Source organism: Schistocerca americana, chromosome 1 (genome assembly GCF_021461395.2).
Source record: "Schistocerca americana isolate TAMUIC-IGC-003095 chromosome 1, iqSchAmer2.1, whole genome shotgun sequence".
In the NCBI taxonomy this organism is placed as follows: domain Eukaryota; kingdom Metazoa; phylum Arthropoda; class Insecta; order Orthoptera; family Acrididae; genus Schistocerca; species Schistocerca americana.
This window is the reverse complement of record NC_060119.1, coordinates 577,613,576-577,636,707: the sequence shown is the minus strand read 5'-3', so window position 1 is coordinate 577,636,707 and position 23,132 is coordinate 577,613,576. Positions and strand designations below refer to the sequence as shown.

At 43.3% G+C, this 23,132-nt stretch overlaps 1 non-coding gene across 1 annotated transcript; it reads left to right on the top strand.

Annotated features, from left to right (window-relative positions):
• The first annotated feature begins 21,615 nt into the window (after positions 1 to 21,615).
• On the top strand, positions 21,616 to 21,688 carry Trnaa-cgc. The gene has a single exon. It is a non-coding gene; the product is annotated as a tRNA-Ala (tRNA).
• Positions 21,689 to 23,132: the final 1,444 nt, after the last annotated feature.

Below are 23,132 nucleotides of genomic sequence, written 5' to 3'. Positions count from 1 at the left end.
CACGCCAAGCTATTTGCTTTTTCTGTTATAAGAAAGGACATGTTCAAAGTGTTTGCCAGAAAAAGCTCAGATCAGACAATCACAACCATTCCAGGCCTTTTGCTTCGCGCCGGAATCAAACCAAGAATACTCAGGCTCGTGGGCCTTCGCCCACGGACATTCATGTAGTTAATTCCACTCCGCCCAGTGTCACTTTCTCTAACAGTGACTGTGTTCGTCCCACAAAAAGTGTGCGCCGACGTCGCCGGAAATCACGTCAATTAGCAAGTGATGCTGTACCTGTATCAGTTCAAATAGCACAAGACAATCGCTCTTGTCGTCAGCAGGACAATAAACTTTTTGTAGATTTGGACTTTAATGGCAAGGTCATACCATTCCAGCTGGATACCGGAGCTGCAGTTTCATTGCTCAATCACGACACGTACAAACAACTGGGCAAACCTCCGTTGCGTGCCGCAAATGTTCAGTTAAAAAGTTATTCAGGACAGCTAATCCCTGTGTTAGGAGAGTGCACCCTTTTTGCAAGATCTAAGGGACAAACAAAACTTGTGTCATTTTACGTTCTTCGTTCTTCTATTGCAGTGAACTTGTTTGGTTTAGATTTATTTCAGTTGTTTAACTTGTCTATTGTAAATCAGGTCCTATCAGTGAACCAGACTGTGCCTTCAGACAGTGTTTCTAGTCTATGTGAAGAATTTGCAGACGTTTTTGCACCGGGCCTTGGGTGCGCTAAGAATTATGAAGCACATTTGGAACTGAAAGTAAACGCGCAACCGAAATTTTTCAGAGCGCGCAATGTTCCTCACGCATTGCGTGTTGAGGTCGCAAGAACATTACACGATTTAGCATCACAAGGTGTGAGTGAATGTGCGCAATGCCTCTTCCATTTCAGCTCCGCTTCATCGCTTACGCCGTACAGGTGTTCCGTTTCTCTGGACGACGGAATGCGAACGCGCTGTTCGCCAGTTGAAATCGGCGTTGCTTTCTAATACTTGCCTTACGCCATTCGGAACCCCTTTTGTTGATGGTAGATGCATCGGATTTCGGGATCGGTGCTGTGCTTGCGCACAACGTTGGCTCGATTGATCGCCCTATTGCCTTTGCGTCAAAATTGCTCTCGTCTGCGCAAAGAAATTACTCACAGATAGAGAAAGAAGCTTTGGCTCTCGTGTTTGGTGTTACGAAGTTCCATGATTTCTTGTATGGTCGTCACTTTACCATCATCACAGACCACAAGCCTTTGACATCGCTTTTTCATCCGAACAAGCCTGTACCTCCACGTACAGCGCAGAAATTCATTCGCTGGTCTATTTTCCTCTCGCAGTACCACTACGATATCTTGTATCGGTCCACTGCTAAGCACGGAAACGCCGATGCGTTGTCCCGTTTGCCTGTTGCTGAGGATAAAGCATTCGATTCTTCCGAACTTGCTTGCATGTTCATTGATTCGGAAATCCATGAAGTGGTCGAATCGTTTCCGATTGATTTTCGTCGTGTAGCTACAGCCACAGCTGCTGACCCTGTCTTTGCTACCGTTTTGCGTTTTGTTGCTACGCAATGGTCCTTGTCAAAGTCACGGATCGAGGATTCGTTGGTTCGCCGATTTTTTGCTCACAAGGAGAGACTTTTTGTTCGACGTGGTGTTTTGTTGTTGCGTTCTGATAATGATCAGTCCAGAGTCGTAGTCCCACGTTCGTTACAGTCCTCTGTTTTACGGCTTCTTCACCAAGGACATTGGGGTATCGTGCGAACGAAACAACTTGCTCGTCAGCACTGTACTTGGTTCGGAATCGATGCTGCGATTACGAATTTGTGTTCTTCTTGCGTGGCGTATGCCGAACAACAATCCGCACCGCCGCAGAAAGTCTTTGCATGGCCAAAAGCCACTTCCCCTTGGCAACGCTTGCACATAGATTTTGCTGGTCCATTCTGGAATGCTCGATGGTTGGTTCTGGTAGATGCCTTCAGTACTTTTCCTTTTGTTGTCCGGATGTCTTCCACGACGTCCTCTGCCACCATCCAAGCGTTGTCTGCTATCTTTTGCATTGAAGGTCTTCCGCAGACTATTGTTTCCGACAATGGCCCACAATTCATGTCCGCAGAATTTCAGTCATTCTGCCAGGCCAATGGTATTCAACATCTGACATCCGCGCCGTTTTCGCCTCAGTCAAACGGTGCCGCTGAACGATTGGTCCGGACTTTCAAGTCACAGATGTTGAAGTTGAAAGAATCGCATTCTCGGGAGGACGCATTGTTGCTCTTTTTGTCTTCGTATCGCTCTCAGCCCGAGATGGTCGCTCGCCGGCTGAGTTGCTCCACGGTCGTCCTCATCGAACCTTGATGTCTTTGCTGCATCCGCCGCATCAGGTTCCTGTGCAGCGGCAGACTCCTGCTTTTGCTCCAGGCGACGTTGTATTCTATCGCAACTAGGTTCACGGCGTTGGCTCGCGGGGCGCATTCTTCGCTGCCTCGGCCGCGCGATGTATTTGGTTTTGGGGGCCTCTGGTGAGGTGCGTCGGCATCTCAATCAGCTGCGCCTCTGTCGTCGCACGGGTTCTGCCGCTCCCCGTCTGCTTTCAGCGACGGTGCCGTCCGGTCAGCGCCCTGGGGACCCATCTACTGGCTCACCTCATCCCCACGTGTTACCGACGATGCCTTCCATTTTGCCCCATGGCGACGCGCCGCCGCAGCCGCCGCCGCCGCCGCCTGTTCTCCCTCCGGCGCCGCCCGCATTCGACGCTTCACTGCAGCCGCCAAGCGCCTCCCTGGGTCACGCGCCGCCGATCGCTTCCCGTGACCAGCTGTCCTCCGCCATGGAACTCTTGCCCGCTCCGGACCACATGATGTCATCGCGCGTCGGGTACCCCGACGCAATGGAGGTCGACCCTTCGGCCCCTCCTGTCTCTTTACGGGCGCATACACCACATGTTGACGTGCACCCTGGACTAGGTTTTCAGGCGTTTCCTCGCTCCCCTCGGACCGAATGGCCGGGTGCGGGTGGCACAGCCTCGCCTGTTGTTAGGCTCCCCACCTCATCGCATACGTCAACATGGGGTCCTCCCCACGGCGGGCGGAAGCCTTATAACACGACCGTTCGCCGATTTGCGGGGGAGGAATGTGGTGTCACCGCCAGACACCACACTTGCTAGGTGGTAGCTTAAATCGGCCGCGGTCCATTTAGTACATGTCGGACCCGCGTGTCGCCACTGTGTGATCGCAGACCGAGCGCCACCACAAGGCAGGTCTCGATATACGCACTAGCACTCGCCCCAGTTGTACGACGACTTTGCTAGCGACTACACTGACGAAGCCTTCTCTCATTTGCCGAGAGACAGTTAGAATAGCCTTCAGCTAAGTCCATGGCTACGACCTAGCAAGGCGCCATTAGCCTTACAGAGTTTGATAGTTATCGTATGAAATGTCTCATCAAGAATGCTGTATTCACAACAAGGATAAATAAAAGTTAAGTATTCGAGGAGCTGCATACTTTTCTTATTAGCATTCAATACTTATCCTGATCCAGAATTCACGCCCGCCTGCGTTAGATAGCGTGCATTTAGGCCTCCTCTATCTACAAGGTGTTGGCACATTTGCCAACACATCATCTCACCCCCCACCTAACTGTCATAGGACGTGCAGTGGATCCTGATGGCGTTCGGAATTCCTGTGTGATGGTTTGGATAGATGTCGGGCTATTACTTATCAACAGACGAGGTCGGCTTGTACGCTTTTGTGCTGTACTTGCCGTTCACGTTTCCATTTCACTATCACATCGGAAACAGTGGACCTAGGGATGTTTAGGAATGTGGAAATCTCGCGTACAGCCATATGACGCAAGTGACATCCAATCACCTGACCACGTTCGAGCTTCTGAATTCCACGGAGCGCCCATTTCTGCTACCTCACAGTGTCTAATGACTGCTGAGGTCACTGATATGGACTACCTGGGAGTAGGTGGCAGCCCAATGCACCTAATATCAAAAACGAATGATTCTGGGGGTGTATGTGCTTTAAACAGATCATCAAAATGTAGCAATAACTATTTGATTGATACCGTCTCCTTTCCTTTCAGTGATACTCTTTCTTACTTAAAGCAGTTACACTGGTGACTTGCTTATGGCTACAGTTCGAATTCGTCCTGCCTAGATCATCTTCACCTAGAACACGCCTACGAGCAATCCATTAGACAAATCCACGACTTCAGTTTCACAACTGTCAATACTAAACGGCACTGCCTGCTCAACGACTGCTTCCCATATTCTCCAATACTCGTGCAAACAAAACACCGTGCTTTACACATTTCCTCATTTGTCTCCTAATGTCTCAACCACATGCAACATGTTTACGGGCAGCTCCGTTCCCAACGCTCATACACACTAGCTTCCCCGTAACTTGCAGTAATGTAACACGTGAATTGATCTAAAGTTATCTTGTAGACATCTTTATTACTCCACCTTTTGCGACAGACAAACCTTGCCCCAGTTAGCCACTGAAAACAGTTTCCCAGAAATTGAACAGTGTTCCACTGAACTACACGAGGTCAATCTTAGCATGATGCTTTTTGATAGATCTCTAGGATCGCACAGTAACCATCGGCTATATGGGCAAAACTTTAACATTTTTCTGGAATTGCTTTTCTCCCGCCTCATGACTTAATATAACTGATTCCGGAAAACGGACGTCCTTACTGCCACCAGCACATAAGCTATGGTACGGAGGATTTAACCACGTCTTTCCGCTACTGTATGATCAATTTTGTCTGTCAGTGCTGTCAGGCAAAACCACGCCAATCCATAGGTTACTCCAGCCTTAAACTTTACAGGGAGCTCCGCCTATCGGACCTGGGGCTCCCATTTTCTTATAACGAGTTCCTGTTATCCCCTCCATTCTGCTTACAGTCCCGTTCCCGAGGCCTAACTTTCTCACATTTCTTACTCTATAGTAGACAACTCTCTTATCGTATGTTACCCGAACGCCCACAACGATATCAGTTGACGTCGATGGGAAAAAATTATTTCTCCTACCGATGATACAATTTACCACACCTCTTACTTCTAATGGTCTCAACAAATGGTTCAAATGGCTCTGAGCGCTATGGGACTTAACATCTGAAGTCAATGTATTTACAGTTTCTTATAACTACTATATGTCCATTTTTCTCATGATTATTTGGGTGCGAAAGTTTCTTAAACCACTTGACTTCTGCTATTTTTATCGTTCGATGTTGGTTTTCAACAGCATGTAAATTCTTCTTCCAGTTGATCTGTACATAAATAAACATTCTCCCTCATTTTCTGTTATGAAAATATTCTCATACCCACCGTGTCATTTGTTAAGTTATGGCAGTTTCAGATATATCTGGTGTGGCTTAATACCCACCAAGACACACACAAGAAAAAAGCTCCTCGGAGGAATTATCCAAGTGGACGGAAATGGATAGATGTGATGTATACGAAGAAACAAATGATTAAATTTCAGAAATATTAGATGATTTATTGAAGAGAAGCAGCTTCAGAAACTGAGCAAGTAAATTATGAGCTAATCCACCTCTGGCCCTTTTGCAGGCAGTTATTCGCCTTGAAATTAATTAATATAGTTTTTGGGTGTCCTTCTAAGGAATATCGTGCAAAATTCTGTCCAAATGGCACATCAGACAGTCCAAATCCGCAGCTGGTTGGACGGCCCTGCCCATAAAGCTCCAGGCGTACTCAATTGGAGAGAAATCCGTTGACCCTGCTGGCCACGCAATAGAAACTCTCGCAATTGGCAGGAGAGCGTTCTCTTGGTGTAATATAAGAATATAATGGCTTGCCATGGAGGATAGGAAAATCAGGATGTAGAAAATCTTCTACGTGCCACTGTACGAAACCCGCGATGACAACGAAAGGGGTCAAGGTATAAAAAGAAATGGTACCCCAGGCCATCACTGCTGGCTGTCGGGCTGCATGGCATGCGAAAGTCTGGTTAATAATACACCACTGTCCAGGTCGTTACCAGACACGTCTTCGGCCAGAAATCTCACTGATTGGAGCAGATTTGTCCTCAGTGATGAGTCCTGCTTCGAACTGAACCCCAATGAGTAGCGAAGACCTGTCTGGAGATGGCCCGGCGAGTGGTGGGAGACTAACCACTAACCTGTCTGTCGTCCTCCATAAGGCCCGCCAACCCGACTACCTTGGCCAGCAAGATTGTTGGCTCTCTCTCCAATTGAAAACGTTTGGAGCAGTATTGGCAGGGCTTTCCTACCAGCTTGGGATTTTGACGATCTAACCCACCAGTTTGTCAGAATCTGGCTCGATGTTCTTCAAGAGGGTATCCGACAACTCTATCAAACTGTGCCAAGCCAAATAACTGACGGCGCAAGTTCCAGAGGTGGACCAATTACTGACTTGCTCAATTTATGATTTCTCTTGAATAAATCGAACAATTTCCTTTAATTGCAGTCATTGTATGACGTCTTTCAATTTCCTCCGCGTTATATAATTATTTTTCTTTTTGTTCAGATGTATATGTCCTTTTCATGTCGTGCCAGGTTCATTGGCACTCGTAGCGGTACCACTTTGAAAAATGGGGGGTACAGGAAGGAGGTAGTAACAAGGAAAGGCAGGTCACCACACCCTTTCGAGCTACAAGTACTTTACTGTATGCATTAAGACCATACAATAGATAGTATTTTAAAAAATTTGTATTTGATAGGTATATTTTTTATGTCACGTACAACAGTAACTGAGTACTGCATAAATTATGAAGGAGTTTGTTGTAGTATTTTCCTCAGCAGAGGAGCCAGACGAAGTGCGCCTCACAACGATGCATCTTATAGCCTACATATTCCCTACCCTGCCTTTCCCTCAGTTAATACTTCTTTCCTTATCTTGTCTTACATACCAATGCCGTATGTTTAGTCTCGGGAGGGATGAAAGCTAAGGGAAGGAACCCTGAAAGAAAATCTGGAGTGGGAACCAAAAGGCGGTTGGAAGTCGTACTACGCCCCCTCCCGGCATCTTTTGCAAACGAAGTGATACCAGCCATATTGGCTTGCCTTTCATCTGGACACTGTCATTTAGGTCGAGGAAGAGAACATGATGCATGGGCGACTCACGTGTCTTCATATTTATCGTCTAGGCATGTTACATTCTGGACAGGACACTTCAGCGACTTCTAAAGACATCGGTTATAAGCTGTGTCTGATTGGCTTAAGACTTGAGCGCCAGGGGCCACTTCCGACGGTGTGAAAGCTCATCACATCTCACTGGACAGCTACCATCCGCCTCGAGCTGAGCAGCCCCCAGCTGATTAGGTGCTGTCCCGCCACTACCCTCCTGGTTCATAGGGTGTGTGGAGCTTAGACGTGATCTTCAGCAAGCGGGTAGATAAAGTACACCTGCAAACAACAAAAAGGAAATAATAAAGAAACCGCCGTTTCGTATTACCAACTGGAATCTCAGGACCATGTGTCAAGATATATTGATGATACCCAAGAGGTTGACTTTATTTGTAAGACTACAGTTACTGATAGGAAGCTCCATCGCTTTAATTTGGACGGTGTGGGACTACAGGAGATGCTGCAACCAGACACGTGTGAGCCGCCCTGCTAAACCCGCAGGACAGGACAAGTAGAAAGGAATTGTGGAAGGGGGCCAGAATGAGTGACTGTCAGTGACACTCCAAACATAATACTTTATTTGGTTGTCCAAACATTACAGTGCCACTTCTAAGCTAGACTATCGACAGAAAACGTCTTTAATTCTAAAACGGCTGAAGGCCCATGAATTAAATACAACTGCTATAATTATTATTTTTATTTATTTATTTATTTGAGATAGAAGGCTCTAGGTTTCAAGGTTAAATAGTATTTAAGGCCAAGCGATGTAAGACTTGACTAGTCAGATGGATTCAGTTTTTAAGAGCGGCTGAAGGCCCATAAAATAAAACAACATAACTACCATAACCTTTAAATACGCAGAAGGCCCAAGATTTATGACCAATAAGAATCCTTATTTCAAACGGCTGAAGGCTTTTGTTCTAAAAAAAACTGCATCCAATTTTCCTAGAAGGCACAAAGCCCTTAACCTTAAATTGTATTTAAGCCCAAGTGATGTAAGACTTGATAAGTAAGAATCCCAAATTTTAAAGCATCTGAAGGCCCATCATTTTAAGAACAACAGAACTACAGTAAATTTGCAACAGGCAGAATGCCCATAGCTTAACTTGAATAAACGTAATGCTTTGAAAAGTAAAATCCTTAAAATTTAAAGAGGCTGAAGGCTGATGCCTTAACAAAAAACAGGCAGAAAGCCTTCGATTTTAAAAACACATTTACAAGCATACAAATTCAAACCATCCGCTTTGAGCCATTAAAAGCACACAATTAAACGCCAACAAGAAAGGCAGTATAGGCAACAGCGCTCAGAAGTTTCCAGGGGGCTCGGTCTGCCCTTGAACTCTTAACGTTCGCTTAGGTGACACAAGAATTCGGCCCAACTATACTCGATCCGCCGGCAACACAACCAAGAGACAGTCAGCGACCCAACGACAAGACGATTTGCTAACCACCGATCGGTATAAGAGGATTCCAAAGCCAAAACGTTACAGACACAGCCGCCCACAACCAAATATAAATTAAGCTGTCAAAAACTACACACCATGTTGGGCAGCGACAACAGGTGAGAAAAGTACACTGAATGAATTTACGTCAGCGACCAGGGCAAGTAACCAGAACACTAACGGCCACAAGGCAGAAAATTCCGCTGGTGCACTTGAATTTCAAATCGACAAATATAGTTAATTCCACCCCACGGCGGCTAAATCTTCACCAACTCGAACACTCGCTGTTGCTCCCAGGAATACCAACAACAGCAAACCACCAACCAACGGGACAACTTGAAGTGGCTTCGGTAATTAAATCACTACTCAACTTTCATGCCCTGGTCGGTGAGCCACGAACCTCGCACCACTCAGAACAGCCCCCACACGCTCCAACACTGCGTAGAGACCGCCAGAAGGCCCGGCCGACTGCGCCGCGTGGAGACGTGCTTGCTGATCCACTTCAACCGACCTACTGACTGCCAGTACGCTGACAAAATCTAAAACATGTTGTCAGTGGAACTGAGAGCCAATACACACACAGTTTGACAAGCACTTGCACGAAGACTTGAACAACACTCGGCAGTGGCTGTGCAATCACAAAGACAAATCGGGAGTCGACACACACACACACACACACACACACACACACACACACACACACACACACACACACACACACACAGCCAACCCATAACGATCTGCGAGCAAATTCACGTCGCCCCGTAGAATGACCGACCTACGATCCACGAAGACCGTCCCCAACTCAAGCGATGCCTGGCGGCAATGGGAGGGCGAGCCATGGACATCCAGGACTCACGACTGCTCCCACCCTACTGAACTAGTGCCGCGTTCCAACTCCACGAGTGACAGGTCCGAACTGCCCTCCTGGCATGTTGCACCTGACTCCAAGGCAGACGACAAACTAGAAGTAATATCAGTGCAGCAAAGATAACTCGTGAGGACTAAATCGATAGGGGCTGCTGCTGCCGCTGATGGGCAGACAGAGCAGCAACTCAGTGACATCAGAAATTGAAACTAACATAATGATGCGGCAACACGAAAAAAACGTTATGTGAAATAAGAGATGGCACGAGCGCGAGCCACGATCGGCTCAGTGGGCTCCATTAGAGAAGCTAATTACACATTCTTCTGACAGGGAAGTCACAAGATGAGCCAAGACTTCACGCTGTAGGATTCACGGTTAAAAACATCCTCCTGAACACTACTGTGCCACCATCTGGTGGAACAGAACGCATTATTACTTCAAAAGTATGCTCTTCAAATGGAACTATCAACATGTATAATATGAACGCCCCCACATAATCATTCAGCGTAGAAGGATCTGTTTTACGATTTACTTAGCGACAGAATAGCCAAAGTACCTGGCTCAGAGTCACTATATATTCTAGGCGACTTTAACGCTCGAGTTGGGTCACATAATGATATATGACTGATTTTCCTGGGTCATCATGCAGTGGGAAATATAAATAATAATGGACAGAGACTGCTAGGAGTGTGCTGCTTTCATGGTCTGTGTATCACAAACAAGGAATTGTATGTCTTATGCCACCAATGTCAAATTATCGAATTTTGTGATCCATTATCTTGGAAACCTTTTAAGACACCAATTTACAATTTTCCATAATTATTGACTGCACATTTTAGATACACTGAACTAGAATTAGTACTAAAATTGTAGTGTGGGGCATGTTATCTTTTTTTTTTTTTCAAATGCTCAATTTTTTGACAGGATCCTGTAAATTGATTTAGTGAGCAGTTGGGCTCTTCAAGTTGCCGCAAAACATTGGATGCTCACCTAACCTACTACGAATGACTGTCTCTTTCCACGAAAAACTCCAAGCAACAGTCTGTTTCAACGCCAAAACATCGGAATCATTGCCTGTAGGTAGCGCTGTAAAGCAGGGGTGTGTATTAGTTCCTACTCCGTTCGGAATTTTCTTTTCCCTTCTTCTGAGAATTGATTTTGAAGACTGTGAGGAGCGAGTGTATTTACATACAAGGTCAGATGGAAATCTCTTCAACATTCCTCGTCTCAAAGCCAAGACAAAAGTCAATACAATTGTTATTCGCGAGTTGTCATATGCGGACGAAGCCACTCTGGTAGGAAACTCAGAGGATGAGCTGCAGTATCTAACCAACAAGTTACCACATACATATGGAAAATTTGGTCTTACCATCAGCCCCCAAAAGACCATGGCGCAGGGAACCACCAACCTTCCACGCATCAGCATTGATGGCAATCCGTTCAAGGTAGTTGATGATTTTACCTACTAGGGATCTACAATATGTAGCAACTTGTCTGTGGACACTGAGATTACCAAAAGAATTGCAAAAGCATCGGCTGTCATGGGTAGATTGAAAGGCAGAATACGGAAGAATGGACTACTCACATTAAAAACTAAATTGCAAGTATACGAGTGTTGTACTGAAACTAAGTTCTGATCAGTAGCGAAATGGAAACCACAGCGAAAATCAGAAACTTTCTTTTTTACAACAGTTAGATACACCTTCCCACTACTTCTCTTCATAGTCGCAGCTCCAACTTCGAGTTTTGTCCTAGTGTTGTATCAAGTTTCCAATATCCTCGTCATAGAAGGCAGCCGCCTGTGCTTTCGGCTAGTTATCTGCACTGGTCTGCAGCTTGTTGTCTGTGGAAATGTTTTGTCTTCATAGCCAGCGGTTCACGTGAGCAGAGATGAGACTCAGGGGGCGCCAATTGCGGACTGTATTGTGGGTGGTCAATCACTTCTGATCGAAAACGCTGTAGGAGCGACTTCATGGCCCCTGCAGTGTGCGGTCGAGAATTGGCATGAAGAAGGAATTGCTCGACAGTTGTGTGATGTGGGCTCCATGACACAGGCGAAATCCCTAAAAACGCCCTCATACTTGGTGGGAGACGCTATTCCCTGCACATCTTTACGTGCTCACTGTTCACTCAAAACTGAAAATAGTGACGCGACACGATTGACGGGCATACTAGAGACTCTGCCCAACACATCTGTGCAAAGCTTTACCGGATTTTCACAGTGGTTTCCATTTCGTGACCGATCGGAACTTACTTTCTGGACAACCCTCGTATAACCCTTGTGTTATCAGCACCCTTTTATATATCTGTGAGACATGGACAACTCTTGCTAAACACGAATCCCGACTGAACAGCTTCCATCTCCGTTGTGTCCAGAGGATCCTTCAGATCTCTTGGAAAGATAGTGTACCAAACACCGAAGTTTCACGGCTCGAAAGTACTACCACCATTCATGCATTCCTGAGCCACCGACGTCTAAGGTGGCTGGGACATGTCAGGGACTTCGATCCTGAGCGAATACCGAAAAAGTGCTGTATGGAGAACTTCTGGAGGGTGTGAGGCCAGTAGGAAGACCGCACCTTCACTTCAAGGACATGTGTAAGAGAGATCTGACCAAGGCCAGCAACGAACCAAGTTATTGGGAAATTACAGCTGGTGACCGAGTGAAGTGGCGACAAGCTGTGAACTATGGGGCTGAGCTTGCAGAGAAGGAACACATGCAAGAAGACATCAGGAAGAGGGCAAGACGGAAGGAGAGCGCCGCATCTGGTGGAAGACTATATTTCAAGTGCCCAAACTGCAGTAGAGACTGCCACTCACGAGTGGGACTTTTCAGCCATAGGAGATGTTGCAGAGTCTGAACCAGCTATGCTACACCATAATCCTTCGAGGATGGGCGGATGCCATAAAAAATTGTTTTGCGTTATTTCCTTTTTGTGGCAAGTTACCTATTTTTTGGGGGGGGAGGGGGAAATCATGTATGTAGTTATTTGAAATGATTGTAGATGTTCGTATACTAGTTTTGGGGACGGTATATTTTGCGAAGGAACGTGAGATGACAGGAATCGAGCTGTTCATATTTGTTGTATGACAGGAATAGTTTTGGGTATTTGTAGATGGTGGGCTTAAGCCATGGAGGAGAAGATGAATTAGAGGTTTCTGCGACCTTTCAAGATTGTTGATTGGAGGCTCTAGATGCCAATGCTTACGTGTGTACGAAAGTGCAAATTATTGTATTTCCCAGTCTGACTAACATTCAAGATAACTGTGTTGGATGTATTGTGTACTTTTTACAGCTAGTTGAGTCGGGAAACTTAGAAACGTGTCTTGAAATTTGGAGCTACTTTGGCTTGTTTTAAAAACTTTTATGGTATACCAGAGGCTGGAGATTATTTACTACTGTACATTGCTGTTACCTGAATTATTAAGACTGGGGAATTCTTGCACTCGTTGCGGAATATTCAAGGGCCTAATGTAGTGTTAGTCTAAGTTAGTACTTTGCTGGGATTAATGGGAATCATTGCTGACAGGTGAATGTTATATGTTGTTTCATGTATTTTTAGATTAGAATATTGTTCACTTGTCTTGATAATGTAGTGAGCTGCAGGCTGTTTAGTTTCGTTTCACAATATACTTCAGATGATGTATATTTTCGTGTATGTACGGTTAATAAAGTATGATGACGAGTATTATCTGGCGAAATGATTGTGTTCACAGCTGTGGGATCAGAATTTTTAATTTGGAAGTAACAAATGCCGTGGAAAGAGGATCGTCGAAGAAATTAATTAAACGGAGGGGAAAACCATGCACTAACGTCAGCAGACGAACAGCAATACTGCCTACGTGAACAAGGATGATTAAGACTGCTGTAGGTATATGTGGAATGTAATCATTTTTTTTAAGGACAGGAGCGAGAGGTGGTCACGGTACATCCAGCAAAGTTACCTATTTTCCAGAAGGCATCTCCACACTGGTTAGATTCCGTATATCTTCAGTCGTTAATACATTCGTATCATACTTCTTTGCGCAATGATTCTTCCTGACTAGTCTCTTTAACTTCAGCATACTCTTCATCACTATGCTTCGGCTTTTAATTTTTTCTTGATAGCTGAGTTGCTGAGTTCCACTCTATGCTTTGCTTTTTGATTCTGGCTCATAATAGTGAACCCAAGTTTCATAACAAGTTAAAATTTTGTTGAGGAACTGTTCACCTTCTCTACCACAACGTTCTTTTAGCTCTGTGCACACTCTAAACGTTGCTTCCTTGTGTAGCCGCGTCAACTACTTTTGGACCCATCTTGCACATGTTTGCAGTACTTCAGCTTGTTACAGATAAAGTTATAAACCCTACCAATAGTAACTTGAATCTTATCAACTATCATTTCCACAGTCACACAGCGGTCGGCACGAATAATGTCATCAATTCTACTTTCAAGTGCGGGAGTTGAAACAGCAACTGGTCAATCAGAACAGTGTTCGTCAGTCACTGAGTCGCTACCACTTTTGAACTACTCTACCCACTTTGAAACATTTACACGATTCATAACACCTTCACCATAAACTTTAGACATTCTGCAGTAGATATTCACTGGTTTCTAGCCTTCGGCAAGTAGAACACAAATAACAGAACGTTGTTCAACTAATGAGGACACTTCAAGAGGACTCGCCAGTGTAACTTTCCCGTATAAATACAAATATATAAAATAATGATATTTGGGTAATTAAGTTCTGAAGTATGAAAACTGATCAATCTTAATTCATGAAAAGCTGATAAATTTTACGTAAGCAGCGTTACGTCATGGCCCTGTGCAATCAATCTGAATCTGTCCGTGAGAAGTAAACTGAAAAATTCTTACCTCGTGATGGTGTCGCCGGACAACGCTCTCTACATATCTGCTCGTAAATGGCACACCTTAGTGCAATGCTGTCCTATCTACTAATACTGGGTAACATTTGTCTGAGATCTGAATTATGAGGAAAACTGACTTTACTTAGTGACACAGCTGCACTGCTGGTCGTCTGATTACTAAAGAGCACATGACTATGATCTGACAAAAATTCCGGAATATTTTAATGTAGATAAATGACTGGATCGGGACTGGCTATGACTTAGAGGAAATTACACTTTTTTAGTTGACTGGTAGAAACAATTATATTCTGAAATTTTTTACGTTTTTGATAAAGATCTACAATCAAATACAATGGAAAATTGAATATATTACAAATCTGGGTCAACTGGTGCTGACCAATCACAAAAGAAAAGATTGAGATAAATTCATATTAACATCTTAGACAAGTGAAGTAATTAAGCGCAAGCCGATTAAAATAACAAAATTTACCTTACAATAGATGGTTGACTTAATTACACTGTTGATTTTTCATTGTATTAACAATTATTGATTTGTTCATCATCATCTCATTCCATGGTATCATTTATCTCTGCGGCTGATCACAATTATCATTCAGTTCCATATAATAAAATTTTACAATTTGTTCTGCACTGTGACTTTAACAACTACTAACTATAAACTGCGCTGTACCAGGGACAGACTACAACTACACTGTAGTAGCGGGCGACAGCAACTGCGGCAGAGACTGCTCTCACCTGCGGCTCTATTAGAGCTCTCTTTTAACAGGGGCAAAGATATTTTATGACTCAGGCAGCGCCTATGAATTGTCGTTCTAGCAAGTGAGCAATACATCGAGATTACATTTGCTCCAGCAGGGTGGTGAACCATTTACTACGTAAGGCTGAACAATGCTCATCCCAGTAACGCCAAGTTAAAGCCATAAAAGTACCAAACTTGCCCATTAACAGTTTTATCCCCAGACCGATCTGTTTGCAATTATTGAATGACCCTTGTATGTAGCCTATGCCCATCGGAACGCATATTAGAGAATCATATAATAATTTGAACTAAATAGATGAAGAGCTTTTCGATATTCTTTTGGTAACAACTTTGAACAGCGGCATATCCGTATATAGTAGTACAGATTTATAATCCGTATACAATAAAAATATGTAGCTATTTCTGTCCGAACGTTTACTAAAGCACAACAGTTTAAAACTTTGAAGTTAATCGGTCAAGAACTTTTCGGAATTTTTGCTGAAACACTTTGCTATATATATATATATATATATATATATATATATATATATATATATATATATATATATATAAGTTATACCACTTCACATTGAGATGGTACTGTGTGGTCTCACTTTTCTATTTCTGCAACTGATTTTCGGTTCGTATTGAAGATTCTACACCTATGTACCTACATGTTCATCTACGAGTACATCTACATGTCACTCTGCAAATCATAATTAACTGCCTGGCAGAAGGTTCCTCCTGTATATCTTCTACATTTGCGGTAATTCTAAGCAAACCCTGCTGACGTTGTTGTTACGGGAATGTGAAGTAGAAGATTTTTTAGGATCCTTGACGAATTGTTAGTACACTTCTTTATGCCTGTGCGGAATGGTCGACTGATGAGCTAAGAGAGCATTTTCAGAAAAATGGTTGCCATAGCTTCTGAAATTATTATTGTTTCTCATCAGAAGTTACAGTTATTTGATTGAAGAGACAAAATATATCAAGCGGAACGGATACTGACGAACATACACTTTGCCAGAAAACACCTGTGATGAACAGCGAGAACGTAAGCCACCAAGTATCATGTTCGAATGATGGCAGTAGAGCGATCGTAATCGCGGATCACGGAGTGGGAGGAAAGACCACCCCTCCACCGTGATTATCTCCTCGTTTTCACCAACTCCCGAGCCCTTGCTGCCCTTCGTGTTTCACGCGGCAGGCCCCGACTCCCAAGTTAGATGAGGCGAGCATAGCGTGAGGCACGCCAGCCGACGTTGTCTATCAGTCTTCGTTACAGCCTCGCAGGGAACTTCCACGGCAGAAACGGGAGAGGAGACCCCCACGCTGCGAGCTAACCACGTCATCACTATCACCCGAGAGCCTGTCGTTTGCATCCAGATGCCACGGAGAAATTAATCCCAAGTGTCTCGCAGGTTGAATGGACTCCTGTGGTGTTGTGCGAAACTGTTCACAAGTTTCTGTGAGGGTAATGGTGATAAACCAGTCTGGCGCCAAGCATTTGGTGCAGGACAGATCTTGTGATATATTTCTTTCCCGTGTGACAACAGGACAAAATTAGTCACCAGAGGCGTCACAGATGCTGATTCTGCTATATTAGTCCAGTCCTCAAGCATTTCTTTCTATTAGTAGTTAGTGCACAGGTCATAAAGTATTGGAAATAAATGTAGCATATTGCCGGTAATTTAATACTGAACATTGAGATTGAGAAATAACTAATGATATCAATACACTGATTTGTTTATAGTGTAATTCTAGCTGCAACAGCCCACGTTTCAACCGTGAATGGGAAGCACGTGCAGTCTACGGCAATCTTTTCATCTGATGGTTTGGATAACAACAGCGTACAATCAGCGGCTCCGTATTCACCGTAGTGGAGCAGGGAATGAGGCAGGTGGACGTCGCAGCGATTGTATATAGGAGTCATGTAGTGTCTCTAGAATCTGGAAAGAGGGAACAGGATGAGTTAAGGATCGTCACAGAATTGACCACGGAAGAAAAGAACAGGTATACATGCCGATATTTGTGTTTAACAACAAGCGGAAACCCTCAACACAATAGTACACGTCTACAGAGACAGTTCCAAAGATAGGCGTGCGGGTGCCAACAAAAATGATAAGAAGTAGGCTCTACGACCTGGGATTACGTGCCAGAAGATCTCTCAAGCCCGCCCCCCCCCCCTCTAGATAACCTGGGAGTGGGGCTCTTGTCACGAGGGCATGAAACCACTCTGTAGAGTAAGACACAAGGAGTACGGACACAACGCTATTTCCCGATCAGTCTCCGCCATGACAATACTGATATTCATGCCTGGAGACGATGAGGACGACGTTTACAACCTATGTGCTTCGTAAACCACCACCATTATCTAGGTGGTTCAGTCGTGTTGTGAGGTACAATGATATTTGGCCGCAGGACAGCCCTCGTTAAAACACGTGAGAGGAATTGGTGTGAAGTATCAGGATATCTATGCACGCATTGTGGCTCCATTTTGCAAGCAAATTTGAGCGGAATTCTCGATGATGGTCGACAGCACAAGTTCCCATCGTCACAATTTTCTTAACACCTTCCTAGTGGAACATAGAACCCCTTAGCACTGACTGCCCTCCATATTCTCCACAGCTCAACTGCACTGAGAATGTATAGACTATGCTAAAACGAGCGGTTTGCAATCGTCCTGTCCCAAACAAGACCTTACATGGTATCATAGAGTCCACTGTGAACTAATGGGACAATATCTCACAGGTGTACGGAGACCATTTTGTAAGGAGTATGCTAACTACATTCAGAAGTGTCTCCAATTACGAGGAGGGCCAGCTGGTGCGTAAACAATGTGCTATGCGGGATGGCATGGGAAGAAACTGTAGTGTTTGCAGTGGAATCTTCATAAGACATTTCTTCCTTTGTTTGTGTTTTATCAAGTGGAAACGTGTTTACTTTCATCGTTTTTATTTTCTTATGACTGTAGCTCACAGAACAAAATCAGTTTTGTTTTCCATCATGTGCAGTATTGATAATAGACCAATACGCAGCATTTATTTTGACCATTGTATCTTTGGAAAACGTTACTGTGTTCCGTTCGGAAAATGTGTTAATGACGTCATTGGCTGCATTCTTTAATTTTACAATTTGGCACCACAGATTAATAGTTTCTTTTCGTGCCATCCCTTAACGAAACGCGGTGTCGTACATTGCTTCATTATCTTAAATGTTTCCGCTTGCTTTAATTGCAGTTTTCTTCGTAATCGAATATCAGTAGTATAGCAGTTTGCGTCGATAGGCCTTGCTGTAACACTAGAGCAGTAAAGGGCATAGTTACCCTGCAGTCAGATGTAATTTATCCAGTTTGTATCAGTGTCAGCCTAAGAGGCTTTTGCTGTTGTGAACTTCAGTCCGAGGACTAGTTTCATGCAGCTCTCCACTCTGTTCTATCGTGTGCAAACCTCTTGACCTTTGCATAACTTCCGCAGCCAACATCAATGTGCATCTGCATACATTAGTCAGTTTCCTGTCTTCTTACAAACGTTCTAACTACTATACATCCCTCTGATGCCAGATTCACTGCTGCTTCATGCCTCAAGGTGTATCCTATCAATAAATAATGTCACCATTTAATCAAGTTGTGACACATATTTGTTTTAATGTAAAAATAGTGACACTAATATTTACTTAATGTTACGGCGAGAGCGTTTTCGGTCAGTAAGCCATCATTAGACAACGGTTAAGACAGTTGTGACGTGAGCCTCAGGGTAATCCCGAATGGTATCATTCACATGCTGAGCCTAACACGTGATCTGAATTATGTCTACTGATGGTCTGATGACCGAAGACGCTAACACATTAACGTGAAAGGCAGAGGAACTGTTGTAGTTCCGCTGACATGACATCTAAAATTATCGGGAAATTTCCTTGCTCGCCACTTCTACTCACAACATACTCATTCGTTATTCAATCTATCCATCTAATCTACAGCATTCTCCAGTAGCATTATATTTCAGAAGTCTTAATCTCATCTTGCACGTCATCGAAGTTTCACTTTCGTACAACATTACTCTCCAGGTAAGTACCTTAAGTAACTAAGACTTTAATTTGTCATGGATCAGAACAGTTTTCTTGCTATCATGTGTATCACAGCCAATGGCAGGTACTTCCCACGAGCCTAGAAACACAAAGTGAGGGAAGACAACACGTACAATATAAATAACCCATAAATTCTCGATTGTTTAAAGAATCGAGTTCCCTTGCATAAATTTGTTTCAGATTCTCGTTATTTTATAAATCCGTTGATCGTGTTAAATATTTGATGTTAAGCAATAAAAAGTTGAGAAAAAGTCTGAAATTAAGTATAAAGTTGGTAGATAGACGCTAAGCGCTCAAAATAACAAATGATAGATGATCATAATCTGGGTAATTGGCGCACTGATTTAAGCTAAGGAAGCACCCAACATATGAGCACCATCAATCTGCCCACGTTCGAAATAACTTCGAAATAAAGCACTCTAAACTACGCAGAGCACTATTCTGACCACTGCTGACACTTCCAACATATTGAGGACATATGCACAAGTGGCGTTCGTGGTCAAACACAACAGTGCTTCATTAGCATCTGCATTTGGGTTGAAGCAAGCACGTCTGGCGTTGTGTTCACATTTTGTCCAGCCTCTGTAGACACAATCTGCGAAGTGTGATGTGAATAGAGTTAGTAGCAAGCAAGAAGTAATTAAACATTTAATACATAATGTTAAATTTTGAATGTTCGAAAAAGAAAGTTTTTCACACTACTAAATGATTATAACGTCATATCTCCTGAACTATTTGTTCTACAATGATATAATTTTGCAGGTACATTCTGTAGTTTAGGTGGACAGCGTATGTAATCTGTGTTTCGAATATACTGCGTCGTAAAACGCCATTATTTATGCTGAAGTTTGACTGCATGACCAGCGATAAACTTTTATCATTTCATCATTTTGTTGAAGGTGTCAGCAGGAAAGTGTTTCGTAAAGGTTTGAAATTATGTGTTAAGTAGGAAGTCCCTAGGCGCTCTCATTCTTAAATTCTGGATACATCAAGTCCACGTATCGGCACGCCAACAGTTACGCATCCTCAAGGCAAACGCGAAATTTCCAACTGTAGTACTTGTCTTATAGCATTTAACTTTTGAAATAAGTTTGTACCTTCTAATGAGTAGATTACTACAGCATTTGAAATTTTTAAATTCTGTCAAAAATCGTGCTTAATATGGGAAATCTAATTTTCGTTGCTTCTGGAAGTCGTTAGTTAGGCAGCCTATAGCTAGTAAGGGGCGCCAGGACAGCGGATTAGTTACATAGGATTAGTAACAGTAGGGATCTGCTGTGTACAGTGAAACAGTTTGAAATACAACTAGATGATACCACTTAAAGAGAAACCAAACTTACAAAAAAATGCAATACACAGAAGGTTGTTTGTAATTGTAGGTGCAGACCTCCGTATCTGCTGTGAGTAAGGCAAGCCCTTCGACAAAATTTCAGAAGATAGGTTTTCAAGGGTTGGCAGAGTAATTTTCTGTATTTTTGTTTTCATAAATTCTTAGTGCTTCTGTTACTAATGGCTAAAATTTTGTTGCTGTCCAGCAATGCAGACATGCGTTTACATGCACTTAAAGAATGTAGATCTTGTTGTCCCACTCGGTCACAGCAAAGCGAACAAAATTACATTATTTCAAAAATACAATTACTATTTTCAGTGCAAGTATATTTCATAAGTACGAAAAACTTATATCGTACATTCACATTTTATAACATGCATCATTGTATCACAGTTTAAACGACTATTTCCTAGACACTCTGAATAGTTTAATTATTCCCTAATATTAATTAACATCAAGCTGCTATTTTAATATGTTTGATAGACCTTCATAAAACATGCATATTCCAAAGTTTTGTAATCTATTTATTTTATATTCATTAGGTTTAAAATGTTCTTAAATTAAGTGTAGGCCTAGTATGATTAGTGTGGTAACATTCTATATAATTTTAGATTAATTTATCCTGGTACTAAATTCATAGGAAATGCATTGTTAAGGGAGCCGATTATGTACTGAAGCAAATTGCACGCGGTTTTGGGTGCAAAAAAATTAGGCTACAAATGCAACAATATCTTTGTATGAGGTTGGAGAGGGAGAGAGAGAGAGAGAGAGAGAGAGAGAGAGAATAATATAGGGAGATGTTGATCTAAGGATCTGCTATAGCTGTTCATGTTATCCATGCAATACCTGACATTAGCATCGAGCACTTAGTGGGCGCCATATCCCCGTTTACAACGATTTATAAAGAGCATTCGAACGCAAAAAAAGACTTGGATTTATGGTTGTCCAAGGAATATTACAACAGTAACTCCTCAGAAAACTCTAAATAATAGTCACTTATGTGGGACCTTTTGTTGTTGATAAATTTGCAATGAGAAGTAAATTAAGCATTTCAAATGGGAATTTCTAACAGTAGACATGGAAAGCCTGCTGCTATAGACACGTTTCGTGCAATGTATATCGATAAACACTTGGCTGTCTCAAAGAACATATAGTCACTCTTTTGTCTGCTGGAACCAGGCGAGGTGGCGCAGTGGTTAGCACACTGGACTCGCATTCGGGAGGACGATGGTTCAATCCCGTCTCCAGCCATTCTGATTTAGGTTTTCCGTCATTTCCCTAAATCGTTTCAGGCAAATGCCGGGATGGTTCCTTTGAAAGGGCACGGCCGATTTCCTTCCCAATCCTTCCCTAACCCGAGCTTGCGCTCCGTCTCTAATGACCTCGTTGTCGACGGGACGTTAAACACTAACCACCACCACCACCACCACCTTGTCTGCTGGAGTAGCTTTATCTTCTGTTGAGTACTGGAAATTCCTCTCTTAAACCAATTACTTCATCTCTGACACTACGCAGCCTGTAGTAGTGCTTTGCATGAAAATCGGTTAGGCGTCCTCCTGCGTAAAATGCCTGTTGTGAAAATTTCGAACACCTTCCAGCATTGGAACTGTCATACATGAGCGCACACGCGCGGAATGTTGCCCGACGCGTGATGCGGCGAAGCGGACGCGATCAGTTGGTTTGAGTTAAAATGTCATCTTAAAATGTCTGAAATTTTGATCAGAGCTTTTCAAGAACGTACGTATTATGGAACAAGGGAAATAAAAATTATAATCGCCGTTTAATATCGTAATATATATGAGAAGTAGTGGTCAAAAATTTAGTATTACAAGTACATAGGGGATAATTTAGCTGCCCCTATTCGTGGGTTTTATGCAACCCGCAAAGCCTTATAAAATCGCACACGAGATTTTCAGATTTTCTTGGTTGCTACCCGCAAACTACAAACTATTAGTCCCACAAAAAGAATTAACAGGACCTTTTTGTAAGAAATTTGACGTAGCAAAATTTTGTACCTGGATACGATCCCGCTGGAGGTCACGTTTGATGGTTACTTATGTACGCTTTTCTAGAATACTTCCAAAACCAAGGCCTAAGGCCAACAATGGAAACGTACCCCCTTACAACATTTAACTGCGTTAAATTTCCTACATCACGGTCCTGTTCACTTTTTTTCAGTGGGTCCACTAGTTCGCTCGTAGCGAGCAAGAGAATATGAGTCATACGTGCGGCATTTGAAGGCGTTGCGGCTTGCATAAAACGCAAAGGTATGGCAGCTGAATCGGACAGTACAACACACTGATTAAGGAGCGTAATTTCCATTATTTGTACAGGACTGTATTCAAAACACAGTCTAAAATTATCCGTCACTCGCATGGCAGCAGGCGATGAAGCATATCTCTTTATCAACTTGTCTTCTGTGTCGTTTTTAGTATATAAGGTGAAGAAAAATTCGCACACTCGGGTTTCTCACATGAGGTCAGTAGAAAAATCTCTGTCACAAAATTTCGTAATGAGTATACTTCCGGCAGTAGATGGACATAAAGATAGGCAACCTGGCATCATTGTATTGACATGTACGGTAACTACAGTACCTCTGTCGCCACAGAAGGCAAGTGCTGTGCTGGTGATGCAGTATGTGGGGTTCTGGGTTAGCATGAAGGAGGTCGGGGATCCGGTTTTGGGGTGAGGCATA